At 46.0% G+C, this 16,792-nt stretch overlaps 1 long non-coding RNA gene across 1 annotated transcript; it reads right to left on the bottom strand.

The window, feature by feature from the left end:
- Positions 1 to 14,451: 14,451 nt before the first annotated feature.
- LOC147019529 (uncharacterized) lies at positions 14,452 to 15,354 on the bottom strand. The gene is made up of 2 exons (XR_015062021.1): positions 14,928 to 15,354; positions 14,452 to 14,808 (listed from the first exon to the last, which is right to left on the bottom strand). It is a non-coding gene; the product is annotated as an uncharacterized LOC147019529 (long non-coding RNA).
- Positions 15,355 to 16,792: the final 1,438 nt, after the last annotated feature.

The following is a 16,792-nucleotide window of genomic DNA, read 5'->3' as shown; positions in this document are numbered from 1 at the left end:
AGGTTTTTGAGCGAGAAACAGAAGTTGACCTATTAAACCAGTCGTTATCGATGAAAGGCGAAAGCTCATTCGACAAACGAAAGGCGGAAAGGAACCCAGGGCACTTTCCTGAAAAGTGAAGTGAAGTGTAAGATTCTGTGCGAAAGAAATTAGAACGAGTTGCTGGACCAAGCACTGCGGAGAAAACACAATATACAGTGTCAAAATGTGATGAAAACTGCATGCCAGAGGTGATCAAAAGCCTGAAAGAAAAATACGTTGTTTCAAGCCGTTCAGAGCAAATACGTATACTGACAATATTTGCTGGGAATATGAGCATCAGAGGGATGATGAGTGAATTCAGTTGCTCCCAAAGAATGGCTGTGCAAGCCAAAAATAAAGAGAAAGAAAATGGTATGCTATCATCTCCAAATCCCAAACATGGTAAAATATTGCCCGACGAAGTAAAATCCGCCGTAACCGAATTTTACGGAAGTGATGAAGTCAGCCGAATAATGCCGGGGAAAAAGGACTGTGTGGTGCTCAGGAATGAACATGGAAAAGACAAAATTCAAAAGCGCCTGGTACTAAACAATCTCAAGGAACTGTTTCAGAAATTCAAAGAGAAGAACCCTGGCTTGAAAGTTGGATTCGTGAAGTTTGCCATGCTCCGTCCCTCGGATTGTGTCCTGGCCGGTTCAGGCGGTACACACAGTGTATGTGTATGTACGATACATCAAAATGTGAAACTCATGATGTTTGGTTACAAAATGCCACAGACAGCCGAACTTCCTCGCTATGATCATGTGATAGCACGCAGAGTTTGTCACCCAGCACAACCGGCATGTTATTTCAGAACTTGTGAAAGTTGCGCATCAATTGAAGACTTCAAAACCGAGCTTCTTCTTCTTCCTCTTTCGGCTTGCTCCCGCAAGGGGTCGCCACAGCGGATCTACCATCTCCATTTCGCTCTATCCTCCACATCTTCCATTGACACTCCAACCACCCGCATGTCCGTCCGCCCTCACCCTATCCATGAACCTCTTCTTTGGCCTTCCTCTTCTCCTCCTGCCTGGTGGCTCCATCTTCAGCATCCTTCTCCCGATATACTCCGCTTCCCTCCTGTACACATGTCCAAACCATCTCAATCTCGCCTCTCTCACTTTGTGTCCAAACTGTCCTTCCTGCGCTGTCCCTCTAATATACTCATTTCTTATCTTATCCATGCTCGTCACTCCCAACGAGAATCGCAGCATCTTTAACTCTGCCACCTCCAGCTCCGCTTCCTGTCTTTTTGTTAGTGCCACCGCTTCCAAACCATACAACATAGCTGGTCTCACTGCCGTCTTATATACTTTCCCCTTCACTCTTGCAGCTACCCTTCTGTCACAAATCACTCCTGCAACTCTTCTCCACCCACTCCATCCTGCCTGCACTCTCTTTTTCACTTCTCTCCCACACTCTCCGTTACTTTGGACAGTTGATCCCAAGTATTTAAACCAATCCACTTTCCCCACCTCAACTCCTTGCAACCGCACCATACCACCACCCTCCCTCTCATTTACGCACATGCACTCCGTCTTACTCCAACTGACTATCATTCCCTTCTCCCCAGTGCCTACCTCCACCACTCGAGGCTCGCCTCAGCCTGCTCCCTACTCTCCCTGCAGATCATGATGTCATCCGCGAACATCATCGTCCAAGGGGACTCCAGTCTGATCTCGTCCGTCAACCTGTCCATCACCATTGCAAACAGGAAAGGGCTCAGAGTCTATCCTTGGTGCAATCCCACTTTTACCTTAAACCGGTCCATCATTCCTATCGCACACCTCACCGCTGTCAGACTGTCCTCATACATACCCTGCACGATCCTCACATACTTCTCCACCACTCCCGACTTCCTCATACAATGCCACAACTCCTCTCTTGGCACCCTATCATAAGCTTTCTCTAAATCCACAAACACACAATGTAACTCCTTCTGGCCTTCCTTATACTTCTCCATCAACATTCTCAAAGCAAACATTGCATCAGTGGTGCTCTTTCCTGGCATAAACCCATATTGCTGCTCACAGATCGTCACCTCTCCTCTCAACCTAGCTTCCACTACTCTTTCCCACAATTTCATGGTGTGGCTTCACAACTTTATCCCTCTATAATTTCCACAGCTCTGCACATCACCCTTATTCTTGAAAATCGGAACCAGTACACTTAATCTCCACTCCTCCGGCATCCTCTCACTTTCCAAGACTTTATTTAACAATCTGATTAACAACCCCACTGCCATCTCTCCGAAGCACTTCCATGCCTCCACTGGTATACCATCTGGGCCAACCGCCTTTCCACTTTTCATCTTCTTCATAGCAGTCCTCACTTCATCCTTACTGATCCACCCCACTTCCAGATTCACTATCTCCACCTCTTCCAACCTTCTCTCTCTCTCATTTTCTTCATTCATCAGCTCCTCAAAGTACTCCATCCACCTTCTCAACACACTCTCCTCGCTCGTCAGCACATTCCCATTTGCGTCCTTTATCACCCTAACCTGCAGCATATTGTTCCCAGCTCGGTCCCTCTGTCTTGCCAATCAGTATAAATTCTTTTCCCCTTCTTTTGTATCCAACTTCTCATACAGCTCGTCATATGCCTTTTCCTTGGCCTTTGCCAACTCTCTTTTTGCCTTTCGCCACCACTCCTTGTACTCCTGCCTACTTTCTTTATCTCTCTGACTATCCCACTTCTTTTGCGCCAACCCCTTCTTCCTTATACTTTCCTGTACTTCCTCATTCCACCACCAAGTCTCCTTATCTTCCTTCCTCTGTCCAGATGTCACACCAAGTACCTTCCGAGCTATCTCCCTCACAGCTACTGCTGTCGTTGCCCAATCATCCCACCCATCTTTCCCACCATCCAACGCCTGTCTCACCTCCTCCCTAAATTTCATGCAACAGTCTTCCTCCTTCAGCTTCCAACATCTGGTCCTTAGTTCAGCCCTCACTCTCTTCCTCAACCTCACCTCTAAAGTCATCCGACAGACCACCAATCGATGCTGTCGAGCTACACTCTCCCCTGCCACCACCTTACAGTCACTAATCTCTTTCAGGTTACATCTCCTGCTTAAGATGTAATCCACCTGTGTGCACTTTCCTCCACTCTTGTATGTCACCATGTGTTCCTCCTTCTTCTTGAAATACGTATTTGCCACTGCCATTTCCATTCTTTGTGCAAACTCTACCACCATTTGCCCTTCCACATTTCTCTTGTTGAGACTGTACCTACCCATCACCTCCTCATCCTCTTTATTCCCTTCCCCAACATGCCCATTGAAATCTGCTCCAATCACCACTCTTTCATCTTTGGATACACTCTCCACCACTTCATCTAACTCACTCCAGAAATCTTCTTAATACTCCATCTCACACCCCATATGTGGGGCACATGCACTGATGACATTCATCATCACCCCTTCAATTTCCAACTTCACACTCATCACTCGGTCAGACACTCTACTCACCTCCAATACCCTCTTGACATAATCTTCCTTCAGGATTACCCCGACACCATTTCTCCTCCCATCCACACCATGGTACAACAGTTTGAAACCACCTCCAATGCTGCGAGTCTTACGCCGGATGCCCTTCCTGACGCAACCCTGGTCGCCTCTTACGACACACAGGGATATGGTACACCTATTCTAACCGGGGCATACACCAGGCCCAGTACAACTGGTACTCATTTCGCCGACCTCGGAAGGATGGCAGGCTGAGTCAACCCCCTGGTGTTTTCGACTTGGTATATATATACACACATATTAATTCAGTGTCCCAACGGGGCTTGAACTCAGGACCTTTTGGGTCCCAAGCCACTGCCATAACCACTGCGCCAACACCAGGCTTCCCTTCAAAACCGAGCTACTGAGTGCTTATAAACTCGAGGATATTGATGAAATTCAGTTTAAACGGTGGACATCCACCGACAGATCTGAACTGAGCTCCATGGTCCTGCCTTTGGAAGAATTCATCAATCAATTCCGGTTGACTTCCGGTTCCGGTTTTAGAGCAGCGAGAGGTCTCCTTCGGGGCTCCCTGCTGACGTTCTCAAAGCTAAGTTTCCGGTTGTTATTTGTCCCGTTTTAACTGTTTAATTTTCTCACCTACATGTTACTGTGTGTTGCTAGTTCGGTTTTGTTTCAAAAATCGCGCTATTTTGTAAGTATATTTGTCGACGTTCTTACCTGTGCTTGAGGCCTAGGCCTAGGCTTGAGGCCTACCGGTTCCACTCGGTGTTCGATCGTTTTTTTTTTTTTTGTTTGTTTGTTTGTTTTTTCTCCCCATTACCTTCAATTTCTATCCTCCCCAATACCTTCAATTTTGATCCTCCCCACTTTCCAAACATCCCCCATTCTCCCAACTAATCTCTTTATCTAAAAAAAAAAAATAATAATAAAAAAAAAAATACCCTACAACAACAACAACACGCTCACCTTCTCCCGATTCTGCTTCTTCTTCTTCCTCTTAACTTCCTCCTCATCTTCTTCCTCGATTTTTTTTTTTTTACACTTCCATGACCTAATCTGTTGAACTCTCTCATATATTAATATTAACAACAACAAAAAAATATATATATATATATGTATATATGTATATATATATATACCCAACAACAACAACACGCTCACCTTCTCCCGATTCTGCTTCTTCTTCCTCTTAACTTCCTCCTCGTCTTCTTCCTCGATTTTTTTTATTTTTTTAAATTTTTTTATTTTATTTTTTTTTATTACACTTCCATGACCTAATCTGTTGAACTCTCTCATACATTATTTTTAACTACAAAAACGATCTTATAATGCTTCATCTTCCTCTCTCACACATGTGGTACTCTTTACTGTTTCACAATGCACTACTCTTCTGCTATTTTAACAGACTGCTCTCATTTCGACCTCTCCTTCATTCCTTGCCTAAAAAATCCAACTATTACAGCGCTTCTCTCCATGCTCTGAATTCGCCTTCATTGCATCCATCAAGAATTGTGTTAAATCGCATCTCTGACCTAAAACTTTTAAAAACCACAGTTTGCCATGGATGCTCGCTTTCCATCAAACATTCTTTTTTTCCAACTTCAGTGCCAACTCACCCCCCTCACCCCTCACTCTCACTCTCAAAGCAACCATCCCACTCTTCTCCCTCCAAGCCTCCCTCTCACCTCTCTCAAAAATCGCGCCTCACCTTTCTCCCACCTTTCATCCTCCTCACTCTTCCTTCTCAAAGTTGCCCCCCTCTCATCCACCAACCTGCCTCCCTCCACTGCCCTCTCACCTCCATCTCTTCACTCCACCTCCTCAAATCCTCAACTGCCTTGTTCCTTGTCTCTTGTCCCCCCTCTCCCCCAGCGCCACAGAGCCTATTCTCCTCATTCGGCCCCCTCCCCTCGCTGTTCTGCAATACCCCACACTCCTTCAGCAACCCTCCTTACCTACCCCCTCGTCCCTTGTCCTACCCTCCCCCTCCCCCTCCACCTCCTGCACCCAAAGCCTCCTCCCCTTCCTCTTCATTAAAAGTGTGGACCTCAAATATCCAGGGCCTTCGCTCAAACCTTTCAGATCTTTCCATACAGGTTGCCACTGACAAACCAGACATTATCTGCCTAACAGAAACTTTCCTCTCCCAAGACGTGTCTGACTCCCAAGTATCTCTCCCTGGCTACTCCCTCTTACGGTATGACAGACCTGAGCCTCGTCCTGGTGGAGGTGTTGCTTTCTTCATCAAAGACTCTATTCCTCACTCTCCATGCACTGCTCTCACTCCCCCACACCTCCAGGAATACCTCTGGCTTCGGCTTCCCCTCTACTCCCACCTCATGTTTATATGTGTACTGTACCATCCACCGAACAGTGATGACTCCATCTACACCTCACTATCCGAAAACATGGACCATCTTCTATCTTCTCATCCAAACTCTCTCTTCCTCTTATGTGGTGACTTCAATTGTCATCACGCCAGTTGGCTCGGTGTGGGTACCTCTCTCACCTGCCATGGCACCTCAGCAAAAGCTTTCTGCGACTCATTGGGACTGACTCAATCGGTCAACTTCCCGACCCGGATCTCAACCAATGGTACTCCATCTCTTCTGGATCTGATTTTGACAAATTTCCCTGACAATATCTGCTGCTCTTCCTTCGCTCCAATTGGTTCTTCTGACCACGTCCTTGTCAAAGTGGACATCTCTCTGGCTGTTATCAGAGAACCACCTCACCGCCGTCGAGTCTGGCATTTCACTCAAGCCGACTGGCAGGGTCTCCGAGCAGCCATCAAACTTACAGACTGGTCTCCTATCACTACTTTCTCAAACATCAACTCATCCTGGGAATTCTTTCAAAGAAACTTGCTCTCCCTCATGCACAGATTTATCCCCTCTCGTGTTCAGTTGTCTTACCCTTCCTCCCGCCCTTGGTTTACTGAAGCTTGTGGCGAGGGAGTTGTCCTGAAACAACTTGCCTTTGCCTCATGGAAAGCAAACCCAACTGAGGGCAATCTCAGTTCTTTCCACAAAGCTCGGAACAAGTCAGAGATGCCAACTTTTGGAAATCAGAATTAGGGAGGATTTGCAACCGACACCAAATAATGTGCGCAAAGCGCACATCTCGAGCGCGGAGCGCTCGACCCTTGCGGCGGGGTCCAGGGCCCGCCTTAGGGCCCTGGAAGCTCTGGGGTTCTAGATGCTCTCTAGTGCCCTCTGAGCCCTATTTTGGAGCATTTAACATGTTAAGAATTCCCACTTTTTGAACAAAAAAGGGGAAAATTGTGCACTTTTTAATGTTACATGTATGTTAATATTAGTAAGTTAGGGGACAATCAAAGATTAACAAAAAGCACAAAAGAAGCAATATTTTTCTTACCTTACTGGCTGGTACTACTGCTGCTTGCTTTTTCCATGGCAGCTTTGCTGAGTGACAGCTGTGTGGCTCTTTTAGCCCTTCTGATTATGTCTTTGCTGTATTCTCTCTGGTAGCAAGGGGTGCTATGAGCTAGTTTTTCAATTAAGAGAGCTTCCAGGGTTTTGACACTCAAATTGGGACGAAATTCAGTATGATTCTTCCGTACAAGACTGAGTGCCCGCTCACATGATGCGTTCGAATGAGGAATGACCAAGATTCCCTTCATCACTTTGCTCAAATTAGGATACTTCTTGGCACCAGTGCAGGGATCTGTGAGCTGTGAAATCCGATGCCACTGCTCATCCACTCTCACTGTCTCAGTAGCAATTGTAGCTATGGAGGCGTCTGCCTGGTAGTGAGCGAATTCACTCTCAAGACTGTCTATGTCACTATCACCGCCACTGAACAGACAGGGGAATTTCTTGATGAAAAACTCCACACAGTCAAACCCCACTTCTTGGTGTAGCTTAACATCCAGCACCTGAGCATGCTTGGCTAATTCATCATCTAGCGGCCAGGTTTTGAAGATGTAATTGCAGGCTTTCACATAATATGAGCGAACTGCACTGAAGAAACCTTGGATGTCTGACTCACTCAGAGTGAAGGTGGATTTCTTGAGACTCCTTTGTTCCCTTATATACAGTTTGGCATCGTTCCCAATCATGAGGTCCTCATCATTCTTCTGATGATATCTGTCAGAGAAGGGTACATTTACCAGAGCAACCGATGACACCGATGGTTTCAAAAACCGTACGAAGATATCTTTCAGAAGACCATTCAATTCTCCGTGCAGGAGATGAATACAGGGTTCGTCTCTTTGGAGCAGAAGATTCCCCTTCTCAAAAAGCTTGTTAGCATATCGAAGGAAGAAACAATAGTTTTGTTTGTGGAGACAAGAACATCCTGTTGACACGTTTTTCTCTAGATTCCTGCACAGTGTTTGAGGAAGATGCGCTTTTAGTTGTAGAACTCGTAGTACACTTAGCCGTAGGGCGATCACACTTGCGTTTACTGCCAGCAGAAGAGGTCAGACTCGTAGTACCAGATCCAATTTTACGTTTGAGGAGAGAGCTTGAGGTAGGTGCAGCCAAGGAAGAAGACCTCTGATTCGAAGGTTTTGCTGAGCTTCTGTCAAGTGACTTGGCAAAAGCAGAACTTAACTTGGGTCCTTCTTTGCCTGTACATGGGACTATCACAGTCTTTCTCGACTCTGAAGGGATCTGCTTTGTAGATGAACGTGATGAAGGGCCGGTGATGCTACCTGCTCTCAGCATTGGTTTTGGTGCTGTCCCTGCTGTCTTCTTCGCAGCAGATACTGCAGTGGTAGTGGTGAATGCTGCTCCACTAGTGCTTGATCCTGCAGTGTCAGTACTGGCAGTAGATACAGTGCCGTCCTTCTTGCTCGTTGTTAGAGTCTTGGCTACAGTTGGTTGCATTTTTCTTCGTACTTCTTCTTTGAAGAAGAGGCGAAGTGGCTCCCACTGTTCAATCAGCCTGTCTAGGCACTGACCAAGGGACAGCCACCTTGTTGCGACATGCTTCAGAATCTTGTGTGTCGGGGCATCACAGAGTTCTTGCAGTGCTTTCACTCCTTTGACGCGTTTACTACTTTTGTCCAAGTAGTAGTAAATATCGATGAGAAAGTCATCTAATTCAATGGGTAAGGCCTGAGCCGCCTTCTTGGCCGTATTGTGCATCATATGGCAAGGGCATCCCATGATGTAGCACTCTGGATTTTGTTTGTGGATATAAGCAGCGACTCCTTTGTGCTTGCCCACCATGACAGAGGCATTATCAGCACAAAAGGAAACACAATTTCCCCACGGAATTTTCCTGTCACTGAACTCATGATCAAGCAGTTTGAAAATGTTTTCTCCAGTGGAATCTTGTTTGCACGCAGGCAAACTTAGCAAACCTTGCTTCACAATCCCAGCACTGTTGTCATAGTACGAAATCAGGACAGGATATAGCTGGGCCTCACCACTGTCATTGCTACCGTCTGTAGCTAGGCTAAATGGAGCTAGTCTAGCAATATCGGCAATAGATGAAGCAGTAACATTTGACAACTCACCAATTATTGCTGAAGTTTTTGTTCTTGCACATCCATACTTTGAAGCAACTTTTGAATCTGGAAACATCTTTTGAAATAGAGGTCCAGCATGATCTGAGACTGATATGGGCAAGTTATGTTCCACAATAAATCCACTAAAGAGAAGTTCCGCTCGGGTAACATCCTCTTCCTCGCTTGTCCCTTGTTTGGTGAAATAATTCAGAAGTGTACCGGTACTCGTGCTCGAAGATCTCTCCTTTGCAATGTCTGTGTGCCGTTTGCTTCCAACGTGCTTCCGAATATCATCGCGACCTCCGTGCTCAACTGAAATATCAACGCTGCATACTGTACAATACGCATGATGAATTCCTCTTTCAGACTTTCGAATACACGGGTATTGGAGACTGTATTCGGTCTTGTACTTCTGAGACCATTTCTTGGTCTTCGTAAGCTTCTTTTCTGCCATTTCGTAATCAACATCGAGGGCTTGAAGCATCGGTAACTTCGAAGTCGATGTTCCACAGCTGCAGCGCGACTCGTAGAACTCTAGCGGCTGTTAAACACCGCACGGTGGTCGCGACCGCCGGGCTGGTACGGGGCCCAGCTGCATGCAGTGAGCGTATCGCATGCATATACACTGTGCATACATACCGCATGCACTGTATTGCACACATACCGCATGCACTAAATCTCAGTGCATGATCGCATAAGCGAGATCCAGACCCAATGTTTCGCTGCTCCTCATTTGAATTTGCAATTTTTTACGTACAATTTGGTAGCAGCGAACGTTATGGAGTTACCACATGCTATACGTAGCAGACGATGCTTTTCATTCAATTCTCATACTAGTACATTCTGATGAGTGAACAGTGCAAAAATATCAAAATTTCGGGAGGATAAGGATAGTGATCGTAAGGGCGGGAGTTTGGGTGAATTTTCGGAAGCCTCCCGATGAAATCGGGAGGGTTGGCATTGCTGACAAGTGTGTATCTACCCTCAGGAGAGCCAGAAAACAACATCTTTCTCATCTCAAGTCTGAACTCTCAAACCTCTCTCCCTCCTCAAAATCTTGGTGGCGTTTAATCAAATCTGTTTCTGGTGTATGTTCCCCCTCCATCCCCTCCCTTACCTCAAATGGCCGCACTGCTGATTCCACACGTGATAAAGCTGAATGTCTAAACTCGGTGTTTGCAGCTAAATCTTGTGTCCTAAACCCATCACTATCTCTACCCACTTTACCCAGTCGCACCCAACTGTCCCTGGACTCTGTATCCTTTTCTCCTGACAAGGTGGAGAGCTTGCTTTCAAACCTCGAGTCAGATTCTGCAACCGGTCCAGACGGCATCAGCCCACGTGTCCTCAAAGCCTGCTCTTCTGCTCTTGCTCACCCTCTCTCTGTTCTATTCACACTCTCATTTGCCCAAGGTCATCTGCCATCTGCTTGGAAATCTGCTAACATCACTGCCCTGCATAAAAAAGGTGCAAAAACAGATCCCTATAACTACAGACCAATCAGCCTTCTCCCAATCATCAGCAAGGTGATGGAATCCATCATCGCCTCAGATATGAAATCCTTCCTCTTCTCCAATGGCTTGATTTCCAATCATCATTTTGGTTTCAGACCAGGTCACTCTACCCTGGATATGCTGCTTCTGCTCTCCCATCAATGGATGGAGGTCCTCAATGCCAGACAGGAAATCCGAGCCGTATCCCTGGACATATCACGTGCTTTTGACACAGTCTGGCACCCTGCCCAACTCACCAAACTCTCTTCCCATGGTATTCAAGGCCATCTCCACTCATGGCTCGCAGACTTCCTCTCCTGTCGCAGTCAACGTGTGGCCCTAAATGGAGTTCTTTCATCCCCTCTTCCTGTGCAGGCTGGAGTTCCTCAAGGTCGCGTTCTGGGTCCTGTTCTTTTTCTGGTTTTCATCAATGATCTCTCGGACTCTCTGGAAAATCCTCTATTTCTCTTTGCCGACGACTCCACCCTCTGCCGTACCATCTGTCATCCCTCAGACCGGCAAGCAGCAGCTTTTTCACTCACTGCAGATCTGGATAAAATCACAAACTGGTCCAACACGTGGAACATGTCTTTCAATCCAGATAAATCTCACACTCTCACCATGTCTCTTCGAAAGGACCGTTTACAAAACCCCCCCATCCACTTTCTCAACAATCCTCTGGAAGAAGTCTTTTCTTTCAAGCTTCTAGGTCTCACTATCTGCCATGACCTTTCCTGGGAAAGTCACATTTCCAACCTCGCCTCAAAAGCCAGTCGCCGACTGGGAATCCTCCGTCGTGCTAAGTCCTTCCTCGGCCCTCTTGAGCTCCTGACCACTTACAAAGCTTTTGTCCGTAGCCTGATGGAGTACTGCTCTCCCCTCTGGGCTGGTGCTCCTGCCTCCACCTTTCTCGGCTTCACGCTGTCGAAACCAGGGCATTTAAGATCATCGGCATCTCCCGCAATGAAGCTGAGTCTTTGGGCCTCTCACTCAATCACCGCAGGTTGGTCGGTGGTTTTTCTGTCTTCTACCGACTCCTCTCCAGCCTTGCCCCCCCTGCTCTCTCTGCGATTTGTCCCCACCACATTTCCACAGGGCGCTCAAGGTCCGCCAACAACCCCCTTCTGGTAAAACTACCAAAATCACGAATCACTGCTCATCTTCACTCTTTCATTCCTCTTTTTTCCCGCTTTTGGAATAAACTTCCTCACTCTATTCTTTCCCATTCTTCCCTCCAGGCTTTCAAAACAGCTGTTCACCACCACCTCTTATCTTCCCCCATCCAAATCCTCGATCTTTGCTACCCCCGATAATCCACCCAAGCCCACTTCCTTCATTTCTCCTGCTTTCCTTCCTGAAAGTCCCTGAAATGTCCATCTTCTCTTCGCCATGTTCCCCGTCCCATCCCCATCCCTCTCCCTTCCACAGTTCACCGAATGTGTCTGTTCCCCACTGTTTTGTCCCTTCCACTCCCGCCCCTCTTGTCTCATGCCTCCTTGCTGTGAGTTGTGTGTTCGCTCTCATACGAGCCTCGACCAAGGCATACAAAAAAAAAAAATTCTGTAAACGCACGGTGAAATTCGTGAGACATGACTTCATTGCCAAGGCCCAATGTCAGTTTCTGAAAAAATAAGAAAGATGAAATCAGTGAAGGAGAATTTGTCATTATTGCAGACTTCTCAGAGAACTATTCGTTTGTCGTACAGGATGCGGCCCAAGGATTCCATTGGAACTGCTCTCAAGCGACAATTCACCCCTGGGTTTACTATTTCAAATGGGAGGATGGCAAATTAAACCACGATTCGTTCACGATTATATCAGAATGCAATACTCACGACATTCTCTCAGTGCACCTCTTCCAAAGAATGCTCATTGAAAACTTGAAATCTTGCTTTGGAAATGTAAAGAAACTTTACTCTTTCTCAGACGGTTGCGCTGGCCAATATAAGAATTGCAAAGCCTTCATAAACCTATGTCGTCACAAATCAGAGTATGGTATTGACACAGAATGGCATTTTTTTGCCACAAGTCATGGCAAGGGCCCTTCAGATGGTGTGGGAGGTACAGTCAAACGAGAAGCAACACGTGGGAGCCAACGTAGACCTTACGACAGTCAAATTATTTCTTCAAAAGATCTTTTCGCCTTTGCTGAAAATGGTTTGAATGAAATGAAGTTCGGTTACGGGATCCAAGAAGCATATGGCGAGGAAGAACAAAATCCGGAGGAAAGGTTAAAAACGGCCAAAACCATCGCTGGAATTCAAAAACTTCATGCTTTCATCCCTCTTTCTGAAACTGCTCTTCAAGAACGTGAATTTAGCCTTGGCAAGGAACATCGTAATGAGTCGGCTATTTCAAAATCTACACTAACTTTTAACGGGAAACTCTCAGGTTATGTCACAGTGCACTCTGATGGAAAATGGTGGCTTGCCTGCATCATGGAAGCCTTTCAGGACACTCATGAAGTGAAAGTGAATTTTCTTCTTCCAAACGGGGCTGCAAATAGTTTCTTTTTTCCTGACATTGAAGATCACTGCATTTTAGACATTTCTGAGATATTTCTTTCCGTAGAACCAAAAACTGCTACAGGTAGAACCTACACAATCAGGAAAAAAGAAACAGATGTCAAATAAAACATTGGTTGGCAAAAAATCTTGACTGTAATATGCGAAGAAAAACTCTTACTCAGACTCGTTTCGCTTCCAGTTCCTGCATGTGGAAAATTTATGTACAATATACTGATATAGTGAGTTGGAAATCTTGTGTTCAAATATTGTGCGATGTATTGTGTGTCCAGCACCCGAGTCCCCAAACAATAAAACCATCATCACACTTTAACCCAATGAGATCCCATTTTCATTTATGCTGAGGTGTTGGAGTATATGAAGGGGTATTCTCACACGACAAAATCGGGACCATCGGTTTGGCTGAGGAGCAGGGGCCCAAGGTCAAAGGGTGCGCCAAACTAGAACTTTTTGAATTACTGTTTCGGAGTGATTTTACCTGACACGATTCGAAAGATCTCGCTTTTACGAGCATTTTGATCCCAAGATCAGCCAAATCGGACCACGACAACCTGTGATATGGCCTCTGGAAGATTGTGGGGCAGCAGGGGGCGCCAAAATTTGGGGGGCCCTAAAATGGGGCCGATGGGCCCACAGTTCGAAAAGTTGGTATTTTGAGATTTTTCAACCAAGTGAATAAATGACCAACATATGGGGAGAAAATGAGGTATTAATGTCAGGAGGGTGTGTACACTTGTCATGGAATGCCACACCGGCAGATTTTGGGTGGGGTATGGGGGGGGGGGCAATGTTCCCTCATTAGTTTTTACAATCAAAACAAAAAATATCCCTCATTTAAACGTGAATAACAAAGGGAACGGAACCCGTGTGCGTGGACACGTTCTCCCAGGCACGGCAGATCTCACGAGATTTACATGGAGTGATGTGATTGGCTGCATCCTTTTTTAAACCCCATGAACGGTTACCTGTACACCATGACGTACACACACCATGACGTACACGACGTACAAACACCACGACGTGCAGGCACCACGACTTACACGCACCACGACGTACACGCACCACGACGTACACGCACCATGACGTACACGCACCATGACGTACATGACGTACAAACACCACGACGTACAGGCACCACGACTTACACGCACCACGACGTACACGCACCACAACGTACACGCACCAGGACGTACACGCACCACGACGTACACGCAGCACGACGTACACGCACCACGACGTACACGCACCACGACGTACACGCACCACGACGTACACACACCACGACGTACACAACATGATGTACACACAGGACATGACGTAAATGCACCATGACGTCACACACCATGACGTACACGCATCATGACGTCACACACCATGATGTAGTGTACACACACCATCAAGTACACACAGAACATGAGACCGAACTGAAGGGTGAACTGGAATATCAACCTGAACCGATTCACGGATCCACAGGAATCTCTCAGGAAGAATTCCCGGTTTTTTATTCCCGGTAAATTGTTCATTTTTAAAGGTGAGATTTTTATACAGAAAATAGAGTGAATAAGTAATTAGTAATTAGTAATTACCATCCGTGTTACAAGGTCGTGGTACAAACACTAACACACACCATGATAACATGTTGATAACACCTGAACACCTTGATCCTCAGGTTCAGGTGAACATGAACAATGTAACTCTTGTTCCCCAGATAAACACTCACCCTGATAGTTATCCCCATGCGGGGTATGTTTATCATCATTTTCATCCGATTCCCCTTCACACTCCGTTTCTCAGTGAAAATGGGTCTTGGTCGACCTGTTGATGACAATCCGTTAAAATAGAACAATACACGGATCACGTGATTAATGTATATATATTATGAAACACGGAGACATGAAGTGAAGTGTAAGATCTGTTCCAGGTGATGTTCTCACCTGTGGTGGCGAAACAAGCAGCAGGGGGCGGGGAGGGTGGTGGTGGTGGTGGTGGGACCGCGCAATGCATGCTGGGTACGGAGCTTCGTTGTTGCCCCTGCCCGGTTTGTCCCGCTGTGTGATTTTTCAATCCGGTCGATTTCTCCCCTAAAGTATCGTCCATTGTTCGTACACACCGGGTGTTTGGAACAAGATCTGAAGAAATGTTTCTCAGTTGTGAAAATTTACCAACATTAGACAAAACCGTTGTCATGGAAACGTTAAATCAATCCTGCGGCCTACCTCCCTGACAACACCATGTGTAAACTCGGTCGGTCTACACACCTGGAACTTGGGGGAACAAATGATAAAGGGAAACGATCATCATTCTTAATCATTCCTCACCCACGTGACCCTCTTGTACATGGCGCCGAGACCGCCGATTATCCCAGAGTTGGACCATGTACGTCATACAACGACAACGACAACGACAACGACAACGACAACGACAACGACAACTACAACAACAACAACATGATGACGTGATCGTAAATTATATCGTGAAGCCACCAATCACCTCATGACGACCTCTCCAACAAGGTGTGAAAACTTCGAGGATAAAACTAAATGTTTAAAGGAGGAAACCTTGAGGTTTCTAAAACCACCAGTTTGTAATTTCACCTGCGTGTCGGCATGATGGGGTGAAGGAATGAGTGAAGGAATGAATGAGGAATGAGTGAAATTAACGTTCGAAATACCAAAATGTTCATCCTGACTCGGCCTCCATCAGCTTCCAGCGGAGGAACAAATAAACACTCACAGAATAATTCCCGCCTGAAGTATCTGAAGAGATTCACGTTTTCAACAGTGACGTCACGTTTTGACGTAATAAATGATGGAAACAATCGTGAAGGTGAACAACAAACAACAACAGCGAAGTGTGCGGGGGGGGGGGGGTTATGGTGTCTGTGACGTGTGACTTCCTCTGTGACGTCACATTTCATATGCAAACGACCAACGTCGAGCCAAAAGCTTTTATTCCAGAGAACTTCAGGATCGACAAGAGTGTTCAGTGGAGAACGTTCATATAAAATCTCGACAAGTGTTCTGTACCTGGAGTACCTGGATTTAAATATCTCGACAGGTGTCCTGGTTAAATCTGTGAGTACGAATCTTATTTACTCTCTTGTTTGTTCGGCTGTGATTTTAGCGAATGTGAACTCCATTGTGTATTTGTGAGTACGATATCTCAGAAGGTGATGGACGGGTTCGGACGTACCTTGGTGGACAGGTTGGGTGTGGAACAAGGACCATTTGATGAGATTCTGGTTCATATACACATTCATATCCACACTATCAGTGGGATACAAAAGGTTACCTCTTCACCTGGTGCAGGTGTTTGTGTTTCCCAGTGACGTTACGTTTCACCAGGTTTCCCTCTCTGAGTGATTCTCCATTTCTCTGTTTGTTTCTTTCTCCACACAGAACTTTAGTGTTTTTCTCCACAACTGATTATCTGATCGAGAGAACATTTTCACACAGCAGCGACTCCTTTTGTAGAATGTTTTCTTGATAATTGTGACGTCATAAGTCACGTGGGGTGGCAGCCATGTTGAAAAACAGAAAAACTTTGCTCCTCTGTTTGCATCTCTGAAACTGCACCGAGGAAAAAAATTCAAACTCGGCACACAGCAAGTTCTCCTCTTCAGGAATGAGGGTGATTTTTTGTGTCACAGGTGCCTTAATTATGACGTCATAATTGCAAATGCAGAATGCTCCATCTGATGAGTTTTAAAAAATTTTCAGGGTCGTCTCGGAACAAAATGGGACACAGAAAAATTTATTGATGATGTCATCGGTCACGTGATTCAGGAGCCCTATTGTTT

This window comes from Eptatretus burgeri, chromosome 9 (genome assembly GCF_056783735.1).
Source record: "Eptatretus burgeri isolate ZD-2024b chromosome 9, Ebu_testis_v1, whole genome shotgun sequence".
Classification (NCBI taxonomy): domain Eukaryota; kingdom Metazoa; phylum Chordata; class Myxini; order Myxiniformes; family Myxinidae; genus Eptatretus; species Eptatretus burgeri.
The sequence above is the reverse complement of the archived record's forward strand: the minus strand, read 5'-3'. Positions and strand labels throughout refer to the sequence as shown.